Genomic DNA, 20,038 nt, shown 5'->3' with positions numbered 1-20,038 from the left:
TGTGAATTTAATGATAATAAAACCTTAGCTTCTTATGCTAATGGTATATATGATTACTATGATGTGGAACAAATAGAAGAATTCGTTGCTTTTATGGGTGCTTATGAAATTGAATCTATGTTCAAGGAGTTTGAAAATCTTTATGATGCTGTTTATAGACCTGGAAATTTAGCTATCCTTAAATATTGCTATGCCAATTATGAATTCAATTCCGATATTGATGCGTTTATTGAGAAATTCTCCGCTGTCCCAGAAGAGACTAATATTTTGCAGGAATCTATGGAAGAAGAAATTGATGAAACTGTGAGCTCATTGGATGAAAAATATGAGGAGGAGAGCGAAGAACAAAAAGAGGAAGAGTGGATTGATCACCCGTGCGCACCTTCTAAATAGAGTAACTCTTCAACTCATACATTGTTTAATTTCCCTTCGTGCTTACCGAAGGATGAATGCTATGATAATTGCTATGATCCCGTTGATTCTTTTGAAATATCCCTTTTTGATGATGCTTGCTATGCTTATGGCCAAGATGCCAATATGAATTATGCTTATGGAGATGAACTTGCTATAGTTCCTTATGTTAAACATGAAATTGTTGCTATTGCACCCACACATGATAGTCCTATTATCTTTTTGAATTCTCCAAACTACACTATATCGGAGAAGTTTGTGCTTATTAAGGATTATATTGATGGGTTGCCTTTTACTACTACACATGATGATTTTGATGAGTATAATATGCATGTGCTTGCTGCTCCTACTTGCAATTATTATGAGAGAGGAACTATATCTCCACCTCTCTATGTTCCCCACATGATAAAATTGCAAGAAACTGTTTATACTATGCATTGGCCTTTACTATGTGTGCATGAATTGTTCTTTTATGACATGCCGATGCATAGGAAGAGAGTTAGACTTCGTCTTTGCTTGATATATGTTGCTTTGTGCTCACTACTAAATTACAAATCATTGTTAATTAAAATTGGCTTTGATATACCTTGGGATCCGGGTGGATTCATTACTTGAGCACTATATGCCTAGCTTAATGGCTTTAAAGAAAGCGCTGCCAGGGAGACAACCTGGAAGTTTTAGAGAGTCATTTACTTCTGTTGAGTGCTTTTATATAGTTTAAAAACAAAAAAAGAGGGGAACCCAAAACTTTTCAAAAAGGAAAGCGAAAGTGAGAAAGACGAGCATTGTTGAAGTTGGAGCTAGCCTTGAACTTTGTTCATGTTCACAGAAACTTTGTGAATATTGATTACAGAAACTTTTCAACAAAAATAATTATCCCCTTGTACAATTCCATTTTATTATAAAAATAATGTGCCAAGGTTTTCCTTTAGGATGTTTACATTTGCTTGATGATTTGTACGGTGCAGGACAGAAACTTTGGCTGTCGTGCGCGATTTTACATTTTTTTACTTGAACGTCCAATGGTTCTGATTCTTTTTGAACTGTCTTTCTATACAAATTTTTTATTTTTCCTAATTTTGGTAGAATTTTTCAAGTATCAGAACTATGGTGAATGTTCAAATTATTACAGACTGTTCTGTTTTAGACAGTTTCTGTTTTTGATGCATAGTTTGCTTGTTCTGATGAAACTATCGATTTATATCAGTGGATTAAGCCATGAAAAAGTAATATTACAGTAGACACAATGGAAAAACAAAATATTAATCGGTTTTCAATAGTACTTAGAGTAGTGATTTGCTTTATTATACTAACGGATCTTACCGAGTTTTCTGTTGAAGTTTTGTGTGGATGAAGTGTTCGATGATCGAGAAGGTCTCAATGTGAGAAGAAGGAAGAGAGGAAAGAGCTCAAGATTGGGTATTCCCAAGGAACCCCAAGTAAATATTCAAGGAGACTCAAGCGTCTAAGCTTGGGGATGCCCCGGAAGGCATCCCCTCTTTCTTCAACAAGTATCGGTATGTTTTCGGATTCGTTTCGTTCATGCGATATGTGCAATCTTGGAGCGTCCTTTTGCATTTAGTTTTCATTTTTATTTTATGCACCATGCTGGTATGGGATAGTCCTTGGTGGCTTTATAGAATGCTTCATGTGCTTCACTTATACCATTTGAAGTTTGGATTACCTGTTTCTCTTTACATACAAAACCGCCATTTGTAGAATGCTCTTTGGCTTCACTTATATTTGTTAGAGCGTGGGGATATCTTTTGTAGAAATAATTAAACTCTCTTGCTTCACTTATATCTATTTAGAGAGATGACAGGAACTGGTCATTCACATGGTTAGTCATAAAATCCTACATAAAACTTGTAGATCACTGAATATGATATGTTTGATTCCTTGCAATAGTTTTGCGATATAAAGATGATGATATTAGAGTCATGCTAGTGGGTAGTTGTGGATTGTAGAAATACTTGTGTTGAGGTTTGTGATTCCCGTAGCATGCACGTATGTTGAACCGTTATGTGATGAAGTCGAAGCATGATTTATTTATTGATTGTCTTCCTTATGAGTGGCGGTCAGGGACGAGCGATGGTCTTTTCCTACCAATCTATCCCCCTAGGAGCATGCACATAGTACTTTGTTTCGATAGCTAATAGACTTTTGCAATAAGTATGTGAGTTCTTTATGACTAATGTTGAGTCCATGGATTATACGCACTCTCACCCTTCTACCATTGCTAGCTTCTCTAGTATCGCACAACTTTTGCCGGTACCTTAAACCCACCATATACCTTCCTCAAAACAGCCACCATACCTACCTATCATGGCATTTCCATAGCCATTCCGAGATATATTGCCATGCAACTTCCATCATCATATACATGACTTGAGCATTCATTGTCATATTGCTTTGCATGATCGTAAGATAGCTAGCATGATATTTTTATGGCTTGTCCATTTTTTGATATCTGTGCTACGCTAGATCATTGCACATCCCAGTACACCATCGGAGGCATTCATATAGAGTCATATCTTTGTTCTAGATATCGAGTTGTAATATTGAGTTGGAAGTAAATAAAAGTGTGATGATCATCATTAAAAATAAATAAAAGAGGCCAAAGAAGCCCAAATAAAAAAATAGGCCAAAGAAGCCCACCAAAAAACAAAAAACCAAAAAAACAAAAAAATGAGAGAAAAAGAGAGAAGGGGCAATGTTACTATCCTTTTACCACACTTGTGCTTCAAAGTAGCACCATGATCTTCATATAGAGAGTCTCTTGAGTTATCACTTTCATATACTAGTGGGAATTTTCATTATAGAACTTGGCTTGTATATTCCGATGATGGGCTTCCTCAAACGCCCGAGGTCTTCATGAGCAAGCAAGTTGGATGCACACCCACTTAGTTTTCAGTTTGAGCTTTCATACACTTATAGCTCTAGTGCATCCGTTGCATGGCAATCCCTACTCACTCACATTGATATCTATTGATGGGCATCTCAATAGCCTGTTGATACACTTAGTAGATGTGAGACTATCTTCTCCTTTTTGTCTTCTCCACAACCACCATTCTATTCCACCTATAGTGCTATGTCCATGGCTCACGCTCATGTATTGCGTGAAAGTTGAAAAGGTTTGAGAACGTCAAAAGTATGAAACAATTGCTTGGCTTCTCATCGGGGTGGTGCATGATGTGAATATTTTGTGTGGTGAAGATGGAGCATAGCCAGACTATATGATTTTGTAGGGATAACTTTCTTTGGCCATGTTATTTCGAAAAGACATGATTGCTTTATTAGTAGGCTTGAAGTATTATTGTTTTTTATGTCAAATGATAGACTATTGGTTTGAATCACTCGTGTCTTAATATTCATGCCATGATTAGATACATGATCAAGATTATGCTAGGTAGCATTCCACATCAAAAATTATCTTTTTTATCATTTACCTACTCGAGGACGAGCAGGAATTAAGCTTGGGGATGCTGATACGTCTCCATCGTATCTATAATTTTTTATTGTTCCATGCCAATATTCTACAACTTTCATATACTTTTGGCAACTTTTTATACTATTTTTGGGACTAACATATTGATCCAGTGCCCAGTGCCAGTTCCTGTTTGTTGCATGTTTTTTGTTTCGCATAATATTCATATCAAACGGAGTCCAAACGGGATAAAAATTGACGGAGATTTTTTTTGGAATATATATGATTTTTGGGAATAAAAATCCACGCGAGACGGTGCCCGAGGGAGGCACGAGGCAAGGGGCGCGCCCCACCCCCCTGGGCGCACCCCTGACCCTCGTGGCCACCCGTAAGGCAGTTGGTGCCCTTCTTTCGCTGCAAGAAAGCTAATGTCCGGATAGAGACCGTGTTAAAATTTTAGCCCAATCGGAGTTACGGATCTTCGGGAATATAAGAAATGGTGAAAGGGAAGAATCTGGGAACGTAGAAACAGAGAGAGACAAAGAGACAGATCCAATCTCGGAGGGGCTCTCGCCCCTCCCACGCCATGGAGGCCAAGGACCAGAGGGGAAACCCTTCTCCCATCTAGGGATGAGGTCAAGGAAGAAGAATACGAAGGGCCCCCCTCTCCCCTTCTCTTCCGGTGGCGCCGGAACGCTGCCGTGGCCATCATCATCACCGCAATCTTCACCAACAACTTCATCGCCATCATCACCAACTCTTCCCCCCTCTATGCAGCGGTGTAACCTCTCTCTTACCCGCTGTAATCTCTACTTAAACATGGTTCTCAACGCTATATATTATTTCCCAATGATGTATGGCTATCATATGATGTTTGAGTAGATCTGTTTTGTCCTATGGGTTATTTGATGATCAAGATTGGTTTGAGTTGCATGTTTTATTATTGGTGCTGTCCTATGGTGCTCTTTGTGTTGCGCAAGGTGAGGGATCCCCGCTGTAGGGTGTTGCAATACGTTCATGATTCGCTTATAGTGGGTTGCGTGAGTGACTGGAACACAAACCCGAGTAAGGGGGTTGTTGCGTATGGGATAAAGAGGACTTGATACTTTAATGCTATGGTTGGGTTTTACCTTAATGATCTTTAGTAGTTGCGGATGCTTGCTAGAGTTCCAATCATAAGTGCATATGATCCAAATAGAGAAAGTATGCTAGCTTATGCCTCTCCCTCATATAAAATTGCAATAATGATTACCGGTCTAGTTATCGATTGCCTAGGGACAAATAACTTTCTCGTAACAAAAAGCTCTTTACTAAAATAGACCCTAATTTTTATTTACACACTCTTTATTATCTTGCAAACCTATCCAAAAACACCTACATAGTACTTCTAGTATCATACTTGTTCTAGGTAAAGCGAATGTCAAGCGTGCGTAGAGTTGTATTGATGGTCGATAGAACTTGAGGGAATATTTGTTCTACCTTTAGCTCCTCGTTGGGTTCGACACTCTTACTTATCAAAAGAGGCTACAATTGATCCCCTATACTTATGGGTTATCATCTAGCAGTACGGCACACGTCACCCACACGAGTCCCATCCGACACCAATTTTCTTGGAGTCCGTGCTACATCCATCTCTTCTCCCTCCTATTTTCTCAGCCATCGCGCGGTGGGCGGGGTGGGGGTTTGCCGATAGTCGGTTTGCTCAACTGCGGTCCCACTTGTAAGTGAAAATGCAACACATCACGCATTCCCCCTTGAGCGGCATGGGGGACCAACCGTGTGGGGGTGTGACGCGAACAAGACAAGCTTTTCCTTTTGAACTTGTAACTTGTAAATTTTGGTTTTGCTCCATGGCGCGACCGATAGATTGACATAACGATTTTCCCTAGAGTAATGAGAGGTTTGGTTCTGGCGCGGTTCATGCATGGAGTACGTATGAAAATTATGAAGTTGATGCGAAAGGTAAGATAATTACTAGTAGTACCATATACTACTACATGGATTTGACGAAAAGATGAAGATACATACGGATCCATCAATGACATCCTCATGCGCGAGTGCACCTGGTCACCAACCGACGTGTGAGGAGCAGCGGCATTGGCGGCAAGCTCAACGTGCTTCTGAACAATGCTGTCCAAGGTTGCCCTGCGGTCCAAGAAGTCCAGCGTCCTATCATCCTCCTCTTGCATGTAGTAGTCCTTGTGGATGATTTGCGCGTAGACGTGGGTGATTATGTCGATGGTGTCTTGCTGCACCAGGCGCTGCGCGGCGAGCGCGACCTCGAGGTGGACATTCTCCGGTGCGACGGCGGGCAGTCGCAGGGCCACCAGTGCGTCGAAGAGGTTGTCACCATAGAGGCCGTTGAGGGTGGCAGGCATCACAGAGCCTGGGTGCGTGGGCTGGAGGCATACGTCAAGGTCGTCTGCGAGCTTCTTGACGACGATGAACTTGTCGAGGAAGCCGACGAGGACCTCGTCGAACAAGGAGACGAAGTTGTCGTCCAAGTGACCCCTCGCCCTGGCGGCCTCAAGCACTACCTGGAGACGTTCCTCGGTGCCGGGCCGCAGGCCGGTGTCGTGGACCATCTGGCACAGCCGGCTGATGCTCGCGCTCATCGCCTCCATGGGTCTAGCTTCTAGTCAACTGATCTTGCGATTGGAGTGATCACTCTTGCCCTTGGGTGCATAGGTGCGTAGGATTTCGTAGATTGGACTGGCGGGAGCCTTTATATGAGAAGTGCAGACTGCGTTGAATTCACGTGCGTGTTGGCCATCTACTTCTCGCCCCTCTACTCCACCTGCCTTCGGCTGTATGATAAGTTGGCCATCCACCCATTGGCCCCACGTGTCATACACCCAAAGGCAGGTGCAGTAAGTCAATGAAGCTGCGTCCCCCTCCGTGCCAATGCAGTATAGTTATCTCACCGGACCTCTAGTTGGGGCCAAACAAGAGAACTTTGATGTTTACTGGTTTATTGGTCCCCTTTGCCTTTTGCGCCAAGTTTTGACCTTTGATTTAACTAATAAAATGTTAATGCATGTAACCAAAAATGTTGTGTAAGTCACCTTACGAAAACCAAATAATCCCAAAACACTTAGGCACGGTACATTAACTCCCTCCTCGTTTCTTATTTCGTGACATATCAACCAATGAGAGATGTGGGCCGTGCATGCTTTCAATGACTTGAGACTACCAAACATCACATGCGGTGGTTAGTTCATTGCATGTAATCCTATTAAGTAGCAAAAAGACATTAAGTTATCTCGCCGATAGGAATAAAACAATACACCATGTATTTATTTACATAGGGAGTAGTACATTTGTTGTGATATGCATTACTAGATATTGCTAGTCAAATACTAAATCTAGATGGACGTGGTAGTACTACTAAATCCTGACGGTGGTGCTAGTACTAGTAGTAGTACTACCAATGTAGTAGCACTGTACTACCCGTTGGTCAAATTATTATGTGCTGCTCCTCACAGTGAAGTGACAAGACCCTACGCCGGAGACGACACCTGAGTATAGGCGCCGTGTTCGGCATACCATAGTCAGCCTCACCGTTTGCAGTCACTATCATCATGGCTGTAGACCTAGCCTGCTTACAACTAGCCGTGTTCGACATAATTTCCCATGCATAGATGCCCGTGCATTGCACGGAACACCAAGATTGGGGGGGGGGTGGACGGCACCGGTAACGGCCATCGCGCCAGATTTTTCCATGGCCTTCTAGATGTGGTGGGCGGAGATAAGGCTGATTGTGAGAGACAAGGAGTTGTTTGTAAATAGGGAACAAGTGCGGGCATCTTTTTGCAAAACTGGAGAAGTTTGGTTTGTATGCGTCAGATCTAGATCCGACGGCTATTGGTGAAAGATGGCAGGCACAACATCATCACTAACTCAGGACCTGTTTGATTCGCAGGATTTTGAAAACGCAGGAATAGGACACGGCAATATTACAATTTTCAAACTGATATTACAAATATTAGGAGTAATGCTGCACCTACAAAGAGGGAATTACTAGGAAGTTTACGTAAGAACTTTCGTTACTTTAGGTGGATGCATCATTATCGTACAAACTAAAATCCACCGCCCTGACAAGTCACTAATGGGCAAATAAGTTTTCGAGTCTCTGGCCACTTGATGTTTCAAAAACAAATTCAGCTTCTACGGAGACTTCGTCATTTAGGCTTAGATGCTTGCGGTGATCAGCATGCCATTCATTGTTGCGCCAAAGAACGCCAAACCTCATTACCTTGAGCACACTTGCCTCCAGAACAAAGAACCTGGCCAATTTAATCTCTGATTTGCTACCTGGGTAGTCGATCAAATCAATTTTTGTAAGATGGAGATCAAGGCATTCGATGAGATTGTGATAGTGCAGCACATTTTTCACTTTCAGGTCTTTTTTATTTGCAAAAGAAGAGAACATATTAGAGTAGCTAGCTGTATAAGATTGCCATGTCATCAAGAGGTACCAATATCATTCGCTCATACGATAGGGTTGGCTGGCTAGTGATAGTTTTTCACACTCTCTCCCTCTTTCTCTTTCCTCTCATTTACATAGGAGTACGTGAGGAGCTTGGGCATTTGTTGCCTTCCACTATGTGTCCGATGCCATATTTCGCAAAAGTATGCCACATAATACGCATCGATGTCAAATCAAAAGATTTTGGCACCGCTCTCGCGATGTGAGAGAGTTGGCACCGCTGTGCACATAGACCCACATGTATAAACAAATCAATCAAACCAACTACACCAGCCTCTCACTCTCCCAAACAAGTGTTTTTTTTATTGCCTCAGTCCTCTCTCTCTCTCTCCCACGCAAGTGTTGTTTCATTGCGTGAGTTAATTTGGCACCGGAGCAAAGTAGGTGATCCAGATTGGGGCACCAGGTGAGCAATGGAGGGGCATCGATGCCAAATGCATCACAAGTGAATTTGGCATGTGTTTTGGCCTACATAGTTGAGGGCCGTTATAGCCCACTTTTGTACTACCTCTTATTTAGTATAATATTTTGACCATAAATTTACATAAGAAAATGCCAATGCATGTCACTAAAAATTGCACCATTTGAAATTATGTTCAAATACGAATCCAATGATATAGTTCTTAGTGACATGCATTAATATTTTGTCAGTTAAATCTATGGTCAAATTTTGATACTACAAAATAGGAAGAGTAAACCAGGACGGAGGTAGTACTTGCTCTTAGGGTAACCATAGAGTTACTGGAGTAGTCTAAGTTACTTTCCACTATGACTAGCCTAGGTTACTATAGTAGTACAACAAAAAAACGATGCAGGTGATAACGTGAGAAAAAATACTAGAAACATTTCTTTTGGTGCAGTGCATAGATGTAGTTTTGAACACTACACTTGTCATCGTAATTTGGGAAAATTATGAAAATATTGAGCTATGTTGTGATTACCGTTTACTAATAGGAAAGAAGTTTCACCTCGATGAGTAGCTTCTCCGTGCATGGAAAGCATGTAAGGAATCCAACAACTTGATCCAAATTGGGGCCGATAGATTTTATTGCCAAGATCTTCATTGTGCGCATAGACTGGGTCAAGCTTGTGGGAATCATTTTCTGGAAGATGGTCGTAAATAGATCAAGAAGAAATTTAAAAATGTGAATTTCAAGAAGACGGAGAAGAAGATGAGTGCTGTACCTGAACGATTACGGATCCAATAAAAAGTTCGAAGAATTTGGCAGACGAGTGCACCAACACTGTCAATTTCGACGCGTCAATGACCCTGATTTTTGTTGGACCTTCTAGATCCGATACAAGCAATCTCTCAAGGAAAGGCGCATCCTCAATGACCATAACGTGGAACAGCTGGAGTGATCTCTTCCCAATTGATGTCTTGTTGCAGTGCCAGCAAGACACATAAATTCATCGGAGATTCGTCGAGGCGATGTGGAGGCTAATGAACTCGTGGATCTGCTCAAGACGAAGGTACTCGAGCGCAGTACAGCTGCGGAGCAGGTGCTCCATAGCCTTCTTCGAGATGACAACATCAAAGAGGTAGAGCTGCTTGAGTTGAGGAAGAAGAAGGGCGGGCGCGACATTAATCTGGGGAAGATAGCAGGAGCTGAAGCTGGCGCGGCGCAGCGTTGGCGCGGGGCGGAGCGCGGACGGCGGCAGAGAGCGACATCGTCCATCTTCAAAGTTGAGCTCCTCGAGCTGATCTAGGGCGGGGGGTAAGAACCATTCATCGAACTTGGGTCGGACCTTGCAGTTGGTACTGAACATGCAGATGTCAAGGCGTTTGGCTGGCCTAGGGTGCGATGAAAGGATCTTGGAGACTGCGGCCATGCGTTTGCAATCCCCGTCGTAAAGGTAGCTGTCGATAGTGAGGTTGAGGGGGACGCGGCGCCAGAGGGGGCGCCACCGCCGGGAGACCAGGGCGGTCCGCACGGCAGATTTTATGGGAAGGAGGCCGATGATGACGAGCAGCATGTCGCCGGGGAGGTTGCTGATGAAGTCCAAGCTCGCCGGATGCGGTTTTGGCTTGAGCCACCTTCGCTTGTTGGCTGCCTCGCCGTCCATCTCAACCGGCGACGACGTCGGTGTACACGTGTGATGGTGTGTGTTGTGTGCTGAGTGTGCGCGAGTGCGTCCTTCTGTGCATGCCGCCGCGAAGTGGTGAATTGTGCGCGAGTGCGTCCTTCATGCGGAAGAAGTGTGTCCTCAATGCGCCCTCAATTTACTAGCATGCGGGGTGCTACCCTGAGTGGTTTCAACTTTGTTTACTTCACCGCATGTCAGATGGGCCTCTTGTTTACTTATTTTCACCCACTGCCACATGGGCCAGCACATGAAGATACAGAACACGAGCTGACAAGGCAGCATGTGTACTGGTTGACCGATCAACTAAACAATATACGGAGCTATACGCTGACATAGTGAGCATATAATCCGTCGGTATAGAGTGTTCGAGTGAGAGGGGAGGCCCGTGAGAGATAGCAGAGAGAGAGGGAAAGAGCTACTCCCTCTGTTCGATAATGTAGTTCCAACATTTTTTTAAAAGTCAAACTTTTGAAACTTTGACCAAGTTTATAAAGAAATTACTTATATCTACAATACCAAAGATAAATGATAGTATGAAGTAAGTACATGTTGTGATGAATCTAATGATCGTTCCATATGTAAATGTTTTTCTCCACATATACCTGGTCAAACTTTTCTGAGGTTTGACTTTTCAAAACATCCATATGCTTATGGACGTGAGAGAGTCCCTAATTAGAGAGAGAGAGAGAGTGAAATAGAAAGAGTGAGTGCAAAAAGTGTGTGCGCATGTGTGAAAGAGACATGGACTACACTTGATAAAAGTCAAGAAAAATGGTGTGTGTCTTATGCAAACATATCACACATGCATCTTCGACAACAGAAGCAAGGTGAGGAGATAGTGTGTGGTTGTTTGCAACCGAGAGAGCAAGACCCCTAGCACGTGGCCAGGAGTGGTCTGACAAACAAGGGAGAGAGGTCGAGAGAGACGTACGGAGAAAATGCAGACATGGGGAGGAGAGAGTGTATGTTTGTCATAGAGAGATCCCCTGGAGATCGTGATGGGACTACATGGGTGGGAGATCGAGTGACAAGGTGTGTGCGCGATAGAAGATACCCCGAGAGATATTGAGATAGACGTATGGATGGAAGGAGACAATATGTGTGTTCCTGATGGCTAGTGAGAGATAAACATACTTAGGGGGAGTGCTTGCGCCTATGATGAAGTGAGGGATTATGGTACTTATTAGGGGGGTGGTGCGTGTCACATAGAGAGAGAACGAGGGCAGAGAGTGTTGGATGGGTCTATATGTATAGCGTGAGCGAGACATGTGTATGTGTGAACCAGGGAGATATAAAGTTTGAGAGAGATTGAGGAGCCCCGATGAGGTTGTATGGTGCGGCAGATAGCTGAGAGGGGGAAAGAGATATTCCATATGCTCGATAATGCAGTGCATGTAAATTTTTTAGAAGTCAAACTTTGGAAACTTTGATTAGGTTTACGCAAATGTTATTTATATCTACAATACCAAAGATACATCATACGAAACTACATCTCATGGTGAATCTCATGGTATATGTTTCCCGTTCTAGATGTAATTGTTTTTCTCCACGTACATGGTTAAACTTTGTGATGTTTGACTTTTCAATAAATCAATATGCTATGGACCGAGGAGAGTGCCTAAGTCGAGAGAGATCAAGTGCGTGTGAAGGAGAATGAGTAAGTGTGCAAAAAGAGATGTGTGTGAAAGAGAAAGTGACAACAAACGATATATTAGAGAGAGAGTGTGTTTTTTCATTTCTTAGGCAAACATCTCAAGCATGCATCTCCGAGATAGAAAAGCGAGGCGAGGATATACATGCAGATAGCTAGTGTGTGATTGTTTGCAACGGAGAGAGACACCCCTATAGCACATGTCCAATAGAGGTCTGGCCAACAAGGAACAAAGGTCGAGAGGGACGCATGGAGAACATGGACGCATGGGGAGAGCGAGAGGGTGTGTTTGTGATAGAGAGATCCCCTTGAGATCGTGAGGGGACTATATGGGTGGGAGATCGAGGGAGGTGCGTGCACGAGAGAAATCGAGATAGACCATGCACATCTTTGTGATGGAGACTAAGATTAGCTAGTCATATACATATAGGGGGGACTGCGTGTGCCTACAATTGAGTGAGAGACTATCATACTTGGCTAGCTAGGCATGAGATTGTGTGTGTGTGCATGTGAGATGGAGAGAGAACAAGGGAGAGAGATAGAGTTTTAGATGGGCCTATAGAGTGCGAGTGAGATATGCATGTGTATGTGTGACCCAGGTAGATGGAGAGTTTGAGAGAGAGGGGGGAGAGCTCCGAGATGATAGAGTGGTGCGTGAGAGAGTTACGGGCAACGAGCCAAGGAATTTGTGTGCGTATGATGAGTGCACCCAAGATATCTAGCTTGGACTAGAGAATCATACATAGTGTGCGAGAGAGACCTATAGATGGAGTATATATGCATGCGAACTAGAAAGACCCCCCCCACACACACAGAGAGAAATGGAGAGAAAGGGAGAGGGAACAACAAGGTTTGTGTGTTGGATTCGTGCGACAGAATTCAAGATTGTCGGCGAGAGAGAGAGAGAGAGAGATAGAGAGAGAGCAGGAGTCCGGGAGAGGGGGAGGTCGCGTTTTATGCATCAAAGACTGATATAAACCATGTTTCGATATAAACTTGCATTCAAATATTTAAATTGGAGAACATGTTGTCTGCAATCCACACATGAACGGATATATGCATATATCAAACAAGTTCATTAATTTGACTTTCAACATGTTCATGGAGTACTATATACTGTACAACATGCTACTCGATTGAGGTGTTCAATTTTGGATTTAGTTCACTATTTTGACCTCGTGAACGAGCTATTTCATTGAATCGAGATATTTCATTTTGGGTTTGATTCCCATTTTTGAGTGGGTCAACTATTTGTCATATAGTAAATCGCTAGCAACGAGCATGTAAAAACACATTACTCCCGAGCATCATCTCTCCATCTAAAAAAGAGGTGGCAAGCTAATATTTCAAAATTTGATTCGAATCGACTTGGTAAGGTAGACGTGGATGCTAGTTCTCCCAAAATTTGAACGAACCGTTAAACATCCTCTGCTTGGTGGAATTCGCCCGAGCAAATAAATGGGAGACACGAAATTACCGTCCTATGTGGGACACGCATCAATTGGCCAGTTGTACATCGAGGGTAGGTTTGTAACTTCATCCAAGCGTGCCTTCTCCTCGGCCGAAATGACATGTGCCGAATAATTCATAAATCATGGTCGGCAAAACACACTCTCCTCGCCCGAAATAGCTTGCGCCCACTATTTCAAAACACGCTCTCCTCGCCCGAAATCGCTCGCGCCCACTATATTTCAAAACACGCCCTCCTCGCCCGAAATCGCTCCCACCCACTATTTGGGGAGAAGCAAAGTTACTCAACTATCCCCGACCCTTAGTACATAGACCCAAGCCAAGAAGCCTAAAGGCAGGGGCAGAACTGTAACTCCCCCTTACATTTCAGACAAATGCGTCCGTAAAACATGGTTCCACTCCCTTCCCAATCCCCCCATTCATACCTCGTGGCCGCCAAATCACCTTCTCCCCAGAAGCTCCCTTCTCCCGAGCCACGAAACCTCAGCCCCTCCTCCATGGCGCCCCCACCGCACCAATTTCATAGCCGCCCTCTTGCCTAATGCCGGAGACGCTGTCCATTTGCCGTCGTCACTGGGCCATGTGCCTCTTACTCCGTGCTGCTGGAGCTGCCTCGATGACGGCCGCGTGAACCGTACCAGAGCCGATTCACCCCCACGTTGTTCATGGCGCCGGAGCGGCTCCAACTTCGGATCCGTCCAGAGTCCCGGCGTTGCTTCCCCGTAGCCGTCTACCGTCATGACATCGTTGTTTCCCTGCCGCCGATCGCCACCGCAACCTGCGCCGGTCTCACCGACTTGGCAGCTGGACCTGCCTACTTCACCATGCCACCAGATAGGTCGCACCCTCATCTCAAATCACTTTATTCAGGCGTCAATTGTCTAAATTTTTATTTTGAGCCAATTGACTCCCACTGGGAAGCAGCATCCCTCGAGGCGGCAGAGCTCCTAGGCTGCCGGTTGGCTGGTGTCTAACGTAAGGGTGCGGGGCCGCAAGTTCGCCGTGGAAGCAGTGCTTAGATGGCTATCTTAGAGTTGCGTGGGTTGAAGGTACTGCCGCCGCCGGATCTGGATGACGGGGAGTCTTTGTGGATTGGCCCGGGGGCGGCGCAACCACGGCAGTGCGGTGGGGCGGGGAGCGGGGTTTTGGCCGGGGCCACGGACGGCGGAGGCAGGCTGCTTTGCCGTTGGTCGCTGGCTCTTCGGGGAAGATTCCTAACAGTTTCATCCGGGAGGCACAAGCCGGCCATCAAGCCATCCGGCATAGATTGGACAGTACCAAAATAAAATAAAAATCGTGTGACCCCAATTTAGTCTTTAGCCAACAGATGTGTGACCAGTCTCGTACCTTGCTATTGACATCTTAGTGTATTTCTTCAGATCAAGGAGATGTGTCGTTCTTAACATTATGCGTTATCTGGATCTTCATCCACACCGTCTTCTGACTCACCTGAGCTGCTCCAACAAGGGAAGCATACACCAGAAGGGAGCTATAGTCCCCACTCAACAGTTCCCTGCATCGAATGCGTGTGCCCGACATGGACAACCACAACAGCTGCAGGGCCATCGACAAGTCAGCACATGATGCTCACTCCTATGGATGGCAGCCAGATAGATTGTACCCTCATCTTACTTGTGTGCAACATTTATGGCTTTGTTATTCATCTAAGCATGGAAAATAGATTATCACATTTCACTGTATATTCATGCTAATCTCTTACGGTTCTTGTTCAGGAGTTAACGTTTTTCCATAGTTCAGCTAAGATACTTGTTCTTTAGGTAATGTTGTTCCATAGTTATCATCCATCAGCCAATGCTATCCCACAGGCTGGTGATTATAGTATTATACCACTTCTAGTATTACCTATGTTGTTCTTTAATACTTTTGTGTGCCATCTAGTTAATCTTGAGTACAAACGATACATATTCTGTAGCTTTCATCTGTGTTCTCCCTTTAGTTTTTGAGACCTGTTGCTGCTAGTTAACCCCATTCCTACTATTTATGTCGTCTCCTACAGGCACTCATTACATAAATCGAACTAGTAGTTGTCTTCCATGCATGTCAGATATAATTGCACACACTGATATATCCACAAGAACCTCACGGAGCAATGTAAAGGCCAATAAACTTGATGTCAATGATACCCAATATGATGGAACATGTAAAGGCAGTTCTTCAGAAGACTTGCAGAAAGATGTTGAATCCTCTTCACCCCACAAGGTCCTTGCTCTAACTTGGCCCGTGATATGGGTACAACATGCATATAATGTCCTGGAGTGTATCTCCTCTGTTGCAATGCCATGTGCTTAGCATGCTGATCATGCATGTAAATATGTCATGCCTTCCTGTTTTTAGTACCTATTCCATTCATGATAACATGTTTTCAAATTCAAGTACTGTCATTCTACTCTATCGCAATGCCATCTGCTTAATTTGGACATCATGCTTCTGAATATCTTATGCATTGTTATTCATCAGCATGTACTTCATCTGTCTACCATACCATTTTTTACATTGAAGTGCTGTTCTAGTGCTCTATTGCAATGCCATCTTAGTTTCCCAATCATACATGTGTATGTTGCCTTAGTTTTTTCTATACGTATTCCGCTAGCATACAATTTTACATTCAACTAGTGTTTTTTACTGTGTTGTCCCGTCGTATCCCTAGCTCTTACACCATACTCCCTCCGTCCGGATTACATGTTGCCGAAATGGATAGAAAAGGATGTATCTAGAACTGAAATATGCCGACCCATCCATTTTTTTCCGGATGGAGGGAATACACGTCAATATGTCATGCCTTTCTATTCTTTAGTACCTATTCCATCTCTCTGCTGTAGCATGTTTTATAATTGAAGCACCATTCTTCTATATAAGGCATGCAAGGGGAAGACGGCTATGTTAGAATCTAAAGGGTTACAAACCAGGTCTTTGCAAAAGATCCAAACGCCAGGAGATAATAAACCAACTCCATTTTTCATAGATACTACTCCAGCACAGAGAAACCCAACTCCCATTGATAATAAGCAGATTCCAGTGGCAAAGAATTAGTCCACTCCAGTCGAGCAAAAGAATGTCAACTCCGTTCTAAGAAGCGTGTGTGTATCCTTGCATCATGAAATTTTATAGCATTCTGATCATATTTTCTACATGTTTCTTACCCATCTCTCTTTTAGAAAATAAGGTTAAATGATAGAAGACTTCCTTCATTGGGATTGTATTCGAGGAAAATATCTTGCGGGAATTCTCTATGCTCCAATGCTGATGTAAGTACCTGTTGTATATCACTATGTTTTTACATCAGCATGTATTTTGTTAATCGGCATGAATCCAACCTTTATTTGATCTAAAATTAGTTGTAGCAAAATGTTAAAGGCGCCAATGTTGATTTTTGTAAAGAAAACTGCCTGGTAGTTTTGCAAACTGAGCTGCATGAGTGTACTATCTCATGTCATGCACATTACTGAATTGTAGTGCTGCTCTGGTTGCCCATTCATTCATTGTGTCAATGTTGCTTTCGTATTACCTTACCTGGCTGATGATAGCTATGCCATATTGTGTTAATTTGGTGTTGGCTAGTTGCCCAAACGTTCGTTGTGCCAATGTTGCTTTCCTATTATCTGACTTGGCCAATGATAGCAATGCTAGTGTCTTAATTTGGTGCAGGCTGTTGAAGATAAGAAGACAAACTCTGAAAACAGCAAGGCAACCCCATTGTTTCTTTCCAATAAATCTAGGCCAGGTAATATGATAATAACTCATGATTAATCTGTTTGATTCCCCTCTTAAGTTATGTTATGATGCAGTGGTCGAGACACTCTCCACTATCAATAATACAAGCCTGCCAAAATCGCCATCTGAATCTGTTTAGTATCCTCTGTCTCGAATGCAACAGAAAAAATGTATGTTTGTGAACCAATTAATGGCTGAAGGAATGATGGAAATGGTGGATGAATCAGAGGTGCAGAGTCGTGTGACACAACAACTGATCAATGTTTTTAGAGACAGTGTAGGAAAGTAGCAAGAACTTGCCCACATGCTTATGGGCGTCATCCGTGCTGAGGTTGCAGATTGTGACGTTGTAGATCGTTAGGTTCTGTTCATTTATTTTCACTAGCATCAATCTTTGATTGCCCAGTGGATGTAATTTCCTGTAATATATGCTGGATGTGCAACGTTTTTCCCCGTATGTCGTACCTTTGCTTGATCGGTTTTGGTCCTGTGCATAATTGCTCGTTGTAATGGGCTCAAATTATCTAATTTGGCCTAAAGACATGTACGAACTTTAGTGGGCCCATTAAGTTAATGGGTCGTTACCAGGCCGAAAGTTAATGGTCGGCCCTCTTAACTCCCGGGTCGTTAACAGGCCGACATCAAAGCGGGCAACAGGTGGGCCCAGTTGATTTCACGGGCCGTTAATAGGCCGTTACTAAGTTCGAGCTACATATGGCCCAACTATACTATGGGCCTTTAGCAAGCCGAAAGAGACAGCGGGCTTGTACTGGACCATGAAGAGCATGGGCCGCCAAGAGGCCGAAAGTCAGGTCGTATTGTAAATGGCCCAACTGTGTTGTGGGCCTTTAGCAGGCCGAGAGAGAAACCAGGCTGGTATTGGACCATGAAGGGCATGGGCCGTTAAAAGGCCGAAACTCAGGGCCGACTACAAATGGCCCAACAGATATATGGGCCGTCAACAGGCTGAAAGACACACTAGTCCGGAAATTAGCCCAACACTTAAATGGGTCGCTAAAAGGCCGAAACTCGGGTCCGACTACAAATGGCCCAACTCATTTATGGGCCGTCAAGAGGTTGAAAGACAGACTGGGCCGGAAATTAGCCCAACATTTAAATGGGTCGCTAAAAGGCCGAAATATGTACATCGTGAAAATTGGCCCATCCACTGAATGGGCCGTTAACAGGCCGAAATCTCATCGGGCCGATATTGAGCCCAAATATATAGCGGGTTAATAACGGGCTCGAACTGATGATGGGTTGCAATGGTGTCAAATCTTTAACGGACCGTTGACGGGCCGAATTGGCACATCTCGTATGGGCCGTGGTCTTAAATGGACCTGACACAAGTAGGCCTTATATGGGCCGGCCTGCTAATTTTTACTCGTCCGACCTTTTTCACCTGAATGGGCCACTATTGGGCCGTGCCATGTGTCAACCTATCATAGGCGCCTACTGTCCAATGAGTGGATGACATCTGTCCCCACGGTGAGGCAACACGTGTTTCCTCAGGCCAATGATAATTTTACACGTGGAAAATCCCCATTGGTCCGGGCTGTTAACGGGTTATCGGATCCAAAACCGGACCTGATAGCTTAACGACGTTCCATTATGGTGGATGCCATGTGTCGGTCACCCTTGACGAAAGCACTTTTGTGACGCGCGATTTATCGTCATGGAAGTGGATACTTCCATGATGATAATTTTGGTAATGTCATGTGATAACCCACAAGTATAGGGGATCGCAACAGTTTTCGAGGGTAGAGTATTCAACCCAAATTTATTGATTCGACACAAGGGGAGCCAAAGAATATTCTCAAGTATTAGCAGTTGAGTTGTCAATTCAACCACACCTGGAAACTTAATATCTGCAGCAAAGTATTTAGTAGAAAAGTAATATGATAGTAGTGGTAAGAGTAGCAAAAAGTAACAGTAGCAAAAGTAATGTTTTTGGTATTTTGTAGTGATGATAGCAATAGCAACGGAAAAGTAAATAAGCGAAGAACAATATATGGAAAGCTCGTAGGCAATGGATCGGTGATGGAGAATTATGCCGGATGTGGTTCATCATGTAACAATCATAACATAGGGTGACACAGAACTATCTCCAATTCATCAATGTAATGTAGGCATGTATTCCAAATATAGTCATACGTGCTTATGGAAAAGAGCTTGCATGACATCTTTTGTCCTACCCTCCCGTGGCAGTGGGGTCCTAATGGAAACTAAGGGATATTAAGGCCTCCTTTTAATAGAGTACTGGACCAAAGCATTAACACATAGTGAATACATGAACTCCTCAAACTACGGTCATCACCGGTAGGTATCCCGATTATTGTCACTTCGGGGTTAATGGATCATAACACATAATAGGTGACTATAGACTTGCAAGATTGTAACATCCCAAATTTTCTATTTGGGATGTTATACATAGATCATTCCTGCATATCATATTTTATTGCATTTTCGTTTCACGATCCTTGAAAATCCTAAGCAACTCAAGGACCCTCGGAGAGAGTCGAGGATTTCCCGGTTTTCATATTTGATTTTTATCAAATATTAAAACGAGGAGGTTGGTTTTAATTATTTTTATCTCCGAAAATATTTCATATAAAAATATATGAGAGGAGATAATATGACTTCTCCAAAATAATTGAAATATTGGAGGAAAAATATTAAAATCAAATATTTGATTTTATTCGGATTTTATTGCAATTTTATTTGCATTAGAAAAATTGCACGTTTCCAAAATTGCATTTTAGGGCCAAGA

The sequence above is a fragment of the Triticum urartu genome, chromosome 7 (genome assembly GCF_003073215.2).
Source record: "Triticum urartu cultivar G1812 chromosome 7, Tu2.1, whole genome shotgun sequence".
In the NCBI taxonomy this organism is placed as follows: Eukaryota; Viridiplantae; Streptophyta; class Magnoliopsida; order Poales; family Poaceae; genus Triticum; species Triticum urartu.
Note: the sequence above shows the minus strand (reverse complement) of the source record.